This window comes from Helianthus annuus, chromosome 4 (genome assembly GCF_002127325.2).
Source record: "Helianthus annuus cultivar XRQ/B chromosome 4, HanXRQr2.0-SUNRISE, whole genome shotgun sequence".
Lineage (NCBI taxonomy): Eukaryota > Viridiplantae > Streptophyta > Magnoliopsida > Asterales > Asteraceae > Helianthus > Helianthus annuus.
In genome coordinates, this window is record NC_035436.2 from 159,536,525 (window position 1) to 159,547,565 (window position 11,041).

General features: G+C 42.8%; 1 non-coding gene across 1 annotated transcript; it reads right to left on the reverse strand.

Moving 5' to 3' along the window:
- Positions 1 to 10,730: 10,730 nt before the first annotated feature.
- Positions 10,731 to 10,837, reverse strand: LOC118491811. The gene has a single exon (XR_004892256.1). It is a non-coding gene; the product is annotated as a small nucleolar RNA R71 (small nucleolar RNA).
- Positions 10,838 to 11,041: the final 204 nt, after the last annotated feature.

Genomic DNA, 11,041 nt, shown 5'->3' on the forward strand with positions numbered 1-11,041 from the left:
TTCCCTATACGGGCTTGGGGTACGGTATTTAAAATACCGCTTGATCGGGCGCACAAGTCCTGCGCCTTATAGGTGTACAGTCTTGAATAGCTTGTGCGACTTCGTTTAAACAGTTTTGTCTTACTTAAAGGCTTTGGGGGGTTATTGACCGTGTCCCGGATATCCTTGGCATTATCTTACGAGATGGCCACGACCAGAGCACGGGGTGTAGGCGTACACCCGACGTGTATAACTCTTTAATGTGGTGTGTCATTTAATCTCTAGCCCGGACAGTAGATCCCGGGCCACCAGAGATACGAGTGCATGTAAATCGTTCACAAGTTTATATTATATAATTATCCCAAGTTAATAAAAATATTTATGCCTTGTGCATTTAAATAAATTTTCAATCATTTTCAAAATGAGTCAGTCGATTTGTATTTACCAGTGTAAACTGACGTATTTTTTTTCAAAAGGTTAAGTGCAGGTACTATACGAAAATAGGCTGGCTGTTTCCTAAGAGCGTCCACTATAGTCTCGCAAGCTCGGACGACAAATATCTGTTGAACTATTTTTATCTTATTTTATTGATCCGCCTGTGGATCCATTTCAACTACTGTGATATTTATTATTGCACTTTATTTAAAGTTGAAATGTTTCTATTCTGCTTCCGCTGTGCATTATTATATTGTGTTGATTGTCTATGACGATGCCAACTACGTCACTGTACCCCACACCGGGCCCACCGGTGACACGTGGAAATCGGGGTGTGACATTTCTCCTTTTTCAGCTTCTCTATCTCCGCATCCTGCTTCTTTAATTTTTCAACTTCAGCCTTGAGATTATTAATGATATTACGGAGGTTTACCTTCTCAGCATTATCTTTTTCGCAAATTCTCCTCCAGTTTTTGCTTTCTTCGGAAAGGAGAGCAGCTTCAGCTTCCGCTTTCCTCTTCCAACCTGCAACAGACCACTCCTCGGTTTTACGATCAGCCTCAAACTTGGCCTGATCAGCTTCCAATTTAGCTTTTAACTGGGCTAAACTCTTCTCATCACTAGCAAACTTCTTCTGGGATACCCTAAGAGTTTCCTAGTCTTTATGCATACTATACCACTCACGCACTATGCGATGAGTGGTAGAAACATGAGAAGCAGTCTCTTCAAGATAAGCTTGATAAGTTTGTTCATAAGACCGGCTTTCTTGAAACTTGATTTCACCAGGCGGAAATATCCCCTGCAACCAATCTCGGCACACACGCCAATCCGAGAAAGTATCAACTTTTCTCAAGTTCCAAACAGGGGCATGAGGCTCGGAAGCATCTTTTTCTGAGTTCTATAGTAATAGTCCCCCAGAGTTTCCTCTGGGCGGATTGGAGAACTCGGACCCGCATCAGAAAACGCGTTTTGCTCCTCAGAAGTAACCTTCTCTACATGCTCAGGCATAGCATCAGAAGGTTTAGGGGAAGGAGTTGACGTTTTTTCAGTCGTTTGTTCTTTCCCCAGATCTTGAGCAACAGTTTCAGGGGTTTGTGGATTACTAGCACCATCCACAACCCCTGGATCAACAACTTTTTCAGTTTCTACAACAGTATCAACAGGCTTCTCAGCCTCAACAATCTTCTCCACGCCACCCTCAGGAACCTCGGCAGTCTTCAATTGATCAGTAATGGAAGCACGCGGTGGAGAGGGTGGAAGTTCTTCATTAACCACAGGCGGCGGCTCTGTGGGAACAGGAGAAACAGGGATTTCTGGAAAAACAGAATCCATAAATATATAAAGCACGTTGGGAAAAAGAGCAAAGAGAACACTTACGAGGAGCAGAATCCGGAATAAAAGCATCAAGATTGCCTTTCCTGGTAATTTTCCTTCTCTGAACCTTCTTTAAAGGCTGACCCTCGGCCTCCGCATCACTTTGTTTCCTCTTGCTTGCTCCCCTTTGCACCAAATGCTCAAGACTGGATTCCAAATCAATTGGATCCTCTGGGTTGGATAAAGGAATGTCAGCAGAATCCCTTGGTTCCGGTTTCGGTCGCCTAATAGTAACTGCAGGCGTAAGACCCTCCAAAGTATCAGAAACCACCACATAATCACACCAGTTGTCAGAAGAATGGCGCATACCTTTCTTCTCCCCAACATTTTTTGCTTTAGAAGATTGAGTCTTCTCCGCATCACTCTTTTTCGGCGCAACATTACTAGTCGTCGCGCGTTTTTTCTTCTCAGGACCTATGCCCAAATTTGATAACTCACCTATAAAAGCGCAAAGAACAATTCACTCAGACGCGCAATGGTAAGCAAACAACAAACAGTATGCGCAATCTTACCTGTACCAGCAGCAGGCTGTGCAGACAAATCCGCATCCCGCGGAAGAGCAAAATTCCTCACAATACGATGGTACCAAAGCTCCTCGTCAGGCTTTTTCTTAATGGTACCCATCCTTCCGCCTTCTCTCTTATATGCAACAACATACAACGAAACAAATGCAAAAGAAGGGAAGCATGTTTAAAAACAAAAAAAAAAAAGGAAGAAAGAGGGAGAAAGGTAAGAAGGGGAAAACCCAATCGTACCATGACCTTCCTCTGTATACACTGGCTTGTCGTCCCAATCCATCTTCCAGTTTAAACTCATACTAGCTCCGACAAGGGCTTTCTCCGGCAGAACAATGTTAGGAATTTCCTTCAAATCTTGGTACCAATTCTCGCCAGAAGGGGTCCGAAGCGTTTCAACGGAAACATCTTCCTTTCCCCTTAAAACCATCCTCACCGGAATCACTCCGGCCTTAATAAAGAAAAATTTCTGCTTCCAATCGTGAAAAGACTTCGGAGGATGCTGCAAAATTTTCTTAGCAGATGCTCTCTGAACGAATGAATAAAACTCCTGGGTACAATGCATTTGATGGAAAACCCTAAATCGGGGAACGGTCGGCTCAATATGCATAGTCCGACACACAAACTCAAAATGACGAACCCTAACCATGCCAAAAGGGTGCAGTTGAGAGAGATGAATCTTGTAAAAACCAAGAATTTCAAGAAAGAACTTTGTTACAGGCAAGCGAAAGTTGCCTTCGCAAAAGAAATCCCAAAACAGAGTAATATACCCAGCCGGAGCGTCTGCTGCCGTCTGACCCTCCTCAGGGAACCGGGCACCCCAGGTCTCCGGGAATCTAAGGTTCTGAACCAGGCCGTCAAAAGTTGCCCTAGGCCATTTCAGCGGTGGCAGTTCAGCAGACATTTCCTCTGATAAATCTTCGTGATATTCTCCAGTTGACATAAAAAGAAGAAAGATTGGCAATCTCTTTCTCAAACAATTAAAGAAGAAAGGAAGGGGAAAACTTTTCAACAAACATAATGATTGAAATTGGGCAACTCAAGCGGCCTTATATACTCACCGCCATAAATAGCCTCGGTAACCGCCATAGCACCTTTTTCGGATATCATGGTTACCCAAGCAACAGGGGCGAGTGAAAAACAACACAAACGCGATCTCCCGCGCGCGTGAAAAACACGGATAATGAAATATACCTGACAGTGACAGCCTGTCACACAGTCCTGACTGTACTATCCACTAAAGTCAAAGATTTTCAAAATCTTCACAGCAAAACAAAATTAAATCTTCTCATAAAAGATTTCTCATTTTCGCGCCAAGAAGCACTTTCTCTCTCATAAGTCCAGTGCTCCACTTACTTGCATAAGAGCAACACTAGACTGGGGGGACTTGAAGGGGTAAGGTCCCAAAAACCTTATGACAAGTACTTGGGACCATACCACAACTTGGTCAAATAGCCCTTCTGACCTTGCGCGGCTGCGCACTGGTCCTACAAAGAAGGCTTAAAAGGCAGATAGCAAACGACACTCGTGCGCCAAAAGGAAATCATAAATCCTTGCGCCTTCCCCACAAACAAAGGATGAAAATCCTAAGTTAAAATACTTCCACATAATAATATCCAGGCTTGGATATTATTTACCCAGACTTGGGATTTATTTATTCAACTGATTCCACACGATAAGGAGTCACACCAGATTATAGCAGCAATCTTCTAGAAGGAATTCAATCGTGCACCACTAAGACGGTTATAACCGTCTGGACACGTGTCGCCACCTCAGGCATCCCTGAAATCACAATGAGAGCATGCAATTGGAGAGTAATCTCCATTTGATCACTTTACACGTGGCAAAACCCTAATAAAGAACAACATGAATGTCATGAAAATATTTGAAAAACTTGTTGCTTGATCTGTTTTGATTAAGGTTTAGACAAGAAAACATGTTTGTGCGATTTAATTGGATAGTACACCAAAATCACAAAAATGGAATTCTATTGGTTAGTACAAGTGTTTGCAGGTGTGCCTGAATCAGCAGACAAACGAGTCGAGACCTCTGGTTTCGACTCGAGACCTCTAAGTTACAACTCGAGACCGCGGTGATTGCGACTCGAGATCATTGAGTTCCAACTTGAGACAAGGCTTCAGGGACTCGAGACCAACAAGGTCTCGACCCGAGATCTCATAATCCCTATTCGAAACTGGACTCGAGACTTCTGAGGTTGCGACTCATGCCAGCACTACTCGAGACCCTTGGTTGCGACTCGAGACCGTGTATTCTTGAGTCGAGACCACCTTGTCTCGACTGGGCTGCCTACCTTGGTTATTGGGCCATAATGTGTTTTGTTTGGGCTGTCTGTTAACTGAACATGAGATAGGACTGGCCCAATAACCTTATGTGATATCTATGCTATGTGTTAGGTACATGTAGAAATATGCGTGACTTTTATGTACCCCAAACCTGACCTATACTGGTAACCATGTTAGGACGTGGTGACCAGCAAGCTTGACCAAGTAAGCTAATCTGCCGAGCAACCCAAGGTGAGTTCACAACTTTAAAGTATGCGTTCCCGGTGGTTGGGAAACGGAACTAAAAGCAACGCTATCCCCTTGTGAGGGACACAAACCTACTTTTCTCCCCTTATACGGGACCTTTAGTTAATTACTATTTATATGGGATGCAACAAGCCATGCTAAACGGAACTCTATCACTCAAGTCCCTACTACTTAATACCGATTAGTCGCCAGGGCCTGGCGAACGAGTTATTAGTTGATAGCGCTATTTAGGTTTTACCAGCCTCACACCGTGCCCGTGTATGGGATCAGGAGTGAACTAATAGACTTTGGCAACCCGTCAATGATGATAGAACATTGACAAACGGGGCACTTTACGGAAACGTACGGTCACATGAGTATTCAGTATTGTAAAACCAGTTTAGTAGCTTACTTAAGGGGTAGCTCCCCATGGCATAATATAAATGAGTAAATTAACTAGTGAAACAAGTTTTTGGAATTAAAAACTGGACAAACTCATGAACTCGCCAACATTATGTTGATACCCTACTGCATGCTTTGCAGGTACCCAGTGACTCAGGAGCTTGCGGCTTGGGGATGTGTAGTGGTCGTCTTAACCCGTGTGTGGGGTTCTTTAATAAACTTAAACTACGAACTTTGTTTGAACTGTTTTGCCTATGCTTCCGCTATTTACCTAAACTACTATTTGAACTTATAACTTTTGAACTTGATTATAATATTTGCTAACCTTGTGGTTGGTGAGTATCATTTATGTTATTAATTAAATTGCTCAGTATAATTGGTGGCTGGATCCTGGTCAGTCACGCCCCCAAGCGGTGGTACTCCGCATGTGGATTTTGGGGGTGTGACAGATTGGTATCAGAGCCATTGGTTATAGTGAACTTGGTTTTAAAAAGGGAATCTTTTTGAGAAAAACCAGACTATAACTCGTGACTCGTGACGACACTACACTCCAAGTGCAAGACTCAACATATTAGATACGTGGTGGTGCTCTCGGCCGAGCAAGAGGGAGAGAGGAGAGAGTTTTGTGTGTTGTTGATGTGTGAAGATGAGAATGATGATGATCTAGAGGTTAAATAGATAATCTTCCAACACTTCTTTACCCATTATTCCTAATGTTACTTTAGTACATGACAAGTCCAATAAAAAATGGAGAAAATCAAAGTGGGGATCCCACTTCTAGAACCAGTTTTTTTTTTTTTTTTTTTTTTTTTTTTTTTTTTTTGGGGGGGGGGAGGGGGGTTGGTTTAGTTGGGTGGTGATGGATGGTTAGGGAAATTAGTTAGATTCCAAGTGTTTAGTTAGTGATTTATGTGTGTTAAGTAATTTATAGTGTGTTAGGGTGTTCGGGGACCATAACTAGCTCAGTAAAAGTGAAACAATGTGTTTAACAATATTTTTGTGTTCCGGGTAGTGTCCGGTTGTTCGGTTTGATACTGTTCCGTTAAAGTGCTTAATTAATCCGTAAAGTGTCTTTTATATAACTTTTAGTGACACTTTTAATTCTCGACACTTAGGAAAGTATACAGAACCATTTTGTCAAGTTTTTGCACATTACCAGCACATTTAAATGCTGAATTTTGTTAGTAGATGCAGAATTCTGCATTTAGAGTGTGTTTTAGGCACTTCCTGGCACTTTAACTATCACCTAGTGACACAGTTTTATGGTCCTCACTTCCCTACACTCCCCACTAGTGTAGTACCCCGTCTCTGGCTCATACTGGCCTCAAAAACATTGTCTGTCTATGTGTTGGCATTATCAGCATGTTTTATGGGCTATCCGCTCACTGTGCTAACTGTGCTTTGTGCATCAAGTTTGTCACTAAGGTTTGTATGTAATAAATGGAGTGACAGCATGAATGTGATGCATGTGTATGTATGTAATAGAAATCAGAAGGCAGTTTAATCACAGTTGTAATCAAGCACAGTCATTAAGCACAAACTAAATATTAATTAATTGTACGGATACCTGAAATTGTGAAAGTTGTCACATTCTCCCCCTGTTAGAGAAATTTCGTCCCGAAATTTTGGTTCTGCTACTAGATGCAGGGGTTTGGGGGAACAAATGTGGGTACTTTTCCTTCATGCGATCCTCACGCTCCCACGTGAATTCTGGGCCATGTCGTGCATTCCATCAAACTTTGACGAGTTTGACACTACTCTGGCGCGTCTTGTTAACTTTCCAATGCGTAACCTCAACGGGTTCTTCAGTAAAGTGGAGTGTGTCGTCAATATGAACCTCGTCGGCAGGAATGACCACTGTCTCTTGAGTTGAACTCTTTTTCAGATTAGATACGTGGAATGTATCGTGAACGCCATTAAGTTCAACAGGGAGGTCCAACTTGTATGCTACCAAACCAACCCTTTTCAGAATTTTGAATGGACCAATGTATCGCGGATTCAACTTCCCATGCTTCCCAAAGCGTGCCACACCCTTCCAGGGTGAAACTTTCAACAAGACCATATCTCCCACCACAAATTCCAGAGGTTTCCTTCTTCGGTCCGCATAACACTTTTTTTGATCACGAGCCACTTTGATGCGCTCTCGGATCTGTGCAATCTTGTCTGTCGTTTCCTGGACCAATTCCGGACCAACTAGTTGTCTATCACCCGCGTCAGCCCAACAAACCGGTGATCGACATTTGCGTCCATAGACAGCTTCGAACGGTGCGGCTTGAATACTTGCATGGTAACTGTTATTGTATGAAAATTCAACCAATGGTAGGTGAGTGTCCCAACTTCCACCTAAATCCATTATGCAAGCACGCAACATGTCTTCTAATGTTTGATTGTTCGTTCGCTCTGTCCATCTGTTTGCGGGTGAAAGGCAGTACTCAGATTTAACTGAGAACCAAAAGCTTCTTGAAAGGATTGCCAAATCCTTGACATGAAGCGTCCATCTCGATCAGAGATAACTGAGAGAGGCACTCCATGTCGTGCAACAATCTCTCTCATGTATATCTCAGCAAGTTTACTTGTACTGTCTCTTTCCTTGATTGGCAAAAAGTGCGCAGACTTCGTCAGTGTCACGTCCCCCGACCCCACCCTGGACGGAATTGGGAGCCGCGAACAGCCAAGTCGTACCGGTGGTTATTTTGAAAAGTAGTGCAGCGGAAATTTCATCAGAACCGTGAGTTAGGAAAAATATCAGAGTTTTAGAAAACACCGGATTTTATTTATTAAATAGATGGGATAAAACCCATGTTTTACAAAGGTAGCTTTTCATATGGGATAAACCCGATTACATAAACAACTTTTCTTAATTTAATTTAATTGATAAATCAAGCCACTTCTGTAAGCCTTTTGGTGCCGTATTGATGTGTGTAAAACGCAACATATAAATTACATCAAATAAGGCATAAAACTAACCCTTTTTAAGTACTAATGTTGGAAAAAGAGTGATTTTGTCTTCCTTTTGTATTTTCAGGATTAAATGAGCTCAAATTCACAAAAGAAGCAAAAAGACAGCTAAATCTAACATAAATACAAGAAAAGGAACATAAGTGGATTGCCCGACCCCTCAACAGCATCCTCCCAAGCAAAATAGAGAAGACAGAAGACGGAACACGCCCCGTGCTCAGCCAGCACGGGGCCGTGCCCAAGAAGCAGCAGAAAAGACAAACCTATAGAAGCTTCTATTGCCCACCACGGGGCCGTGTCCAGTGAACACGGGTGCGTGGCGAAAGTACAGCAGGCGCATTAATTGTAATTGCGAATTACAATTAATGAAGAGAGAGAGTGTCAGACAGGCACGGGGGCGTGTCCAGCGGACACGGGGCCGTGCCCAGCCTTCTGTTCAGCCTATAAATAGGAGTGCTTGGTTTCATTGCAACTCATCCCTTGGCACACCACCTCTCTCACACTTCATCCACCACCCACCACCACCATAACACCATCATCCACCACCATCATCCATTGTTCATCATAGAGTGTGTGAGTCGTCTCGGGATCCAAGATTGATCGTAAGAGTTCTTGACAATCAAGGCCATGTTTACCTAAGTCTCTTACATCACTTGGTGAAGACAAGTGTTTAGTATAATACTTTTTATTTTTAATCTTTTGCACTTTTTATTTGGTTTTGTATTAATGACTTTAATAACTAGTTGCTTATGTTGAAGGTGATATTTCCTTATCGTTTGTCCGTGGTGTCTTGGCATTATTTTACTGTGTATATAAAATAAAAGATTTTCACCATTCATATCTCCACGGTCTATATGGAGGTATGTTGGCTACCTGGTCGGGGGTTAAGGGAACGGTTTGGTAAGGGTCTTGCCCTTGTTCAGCGTTTAGAGGTCCTGCAAGGGACCTGGGTCAAATTTAGTAGGATCTCCTTCAATGCCCATAGGTATTGGATGGCGGGGATCCAAACTCTTTGACCCCCTCATAAGTTAACTACTATTAATACTATAACCCGCTATTTAGGACTGTATCCCTGCTGACTCAGACTACTTAGTCGAGGGTAACGTCACCGCCAAAAGCGGGGCCTACCATAATTTGCATTAATAACTTAATTCATTATCTTCCAATAATCCAACCCTTTAGGATTGTATCCTTGCTGACTCAAGCTACTGGGTTGAGGGTAACGTCGCCTTCAAAAGAGGGGCCTACTACAATAACTAAGATAATCTCTTAAACGAGTGCAAAAGTGCGAAAATAATCAAAGGTTATACTAATACACGAGTCGGATCCAAGTGATTCATCTTGTCTATCTGTCTTTATTTTATTTTTGTTTTTCAGCATTTAGTTAGTTTTTATTTTCTTAGTTTAAAAATCTTTTCTAACTTTTTGATTTGATTAGACGTTGAGGATAAACCGGTACTAAAAGCTCTTGTGTCCTTGGACGACCTCGGTATCTTACCAACACTATACTACGTCCACGATGGGTGCACTTGCCCATATGTGTATTTAGTGTTAGTGAATATCGTGTTTTATAAATTTAAAACTTGGCTAAAAGTGTAAAAAGAGCTTAAAATATACATCAAAAATATACACTACACACGCATCAAGTTTTTGGCGCCGTTGCCGGGGACACAAGGATTTTAAGAAAGTTAGGAATCAACGGCCTAATCATATTTTTATTTTTCTTTCTAATTTTTAGGATTTTCTTAGTTATTTTTAGCTTCTGCAGAGCTCAACACGGGCCGTGCCTGGTCGGACATGGGCCGTGCCCAGCGTTGTTACTGGCAGTTTTTAGTTTTCCAAGTTACAGACGGCTGACCACGGGGCCGTGTCGGTGCAACACGGGGCCGTGTCCAACTCTCCAGTAACTGGGATCTAGAAAACAATCACTGTAACTCCGACCACGGGCCGTGTTCACTGAGCACGGGGCCGTGGTGAACCTTCTGACCAGCATTCTTTTCTGTTTTTATTGAAGGACTTGGAACCAGACGTCACCCCTACGTAGTGTATGAGCTCCAGTTCTAATAAGGACATAAAAGAACCTCTCGAAGAACCCGAACGCTTTCTCAGAAAAAGACTAAAAGCCAAGAACCAAGAGAAAGTTTCGGGGAATCCACTTCCAATGGCAGACCAACGTACCCTCATGGATTATCTACGACCCACCGTAGGTAACCTAGGCGCCGCTATCAACGCACCGAATGTTGAAGCCAATAACTTCGAACTTCAGCCGCATTTGATACAAATGCTCCAAAACTCCGCAACCTTCCATGGGCTTGCGGACGAGGATCCCCATCTACATATTACTAATTTCTTAGAAATATGTGATACCTTTCGGATCAATGGAGCATCAAATGACGCCATCCGCCTTCGAATGTTTCCTTTCTCACTAAAAGACCGAGCAAAAGCTTGGCTCAACGCCCTCCCAGCTGGATCGGTAAACACCTGGGATGAAGTAGCCCAAAAATTTCTATATAAGTATTTCCCTCCCGCTAAAACGGCTAAATTAATGACTGAAATTAATACATATTCACAAGAGGATGGGGAATCCTTATATGAAACTTGGGAAAGGTTCAAGGAGCTATTGCGAAAGTGTCCACATCACGGCCTTGCGATATGGCAACAAGTATCCACTTTCTATAAAGGGTTGTTGCCACACACAAGGCAGACACTTGATTCTAGCTCCGGGGGACTTTTAGGTAATCGCCGCCTGCATGAAATATATAACCAAATTGAGGAAATTGCTCAAACCAATTTTCAGTGGCACACTCCCCGAGGCAATAAATCTATTGCCCCGGGCGCCCATAAGGTTGA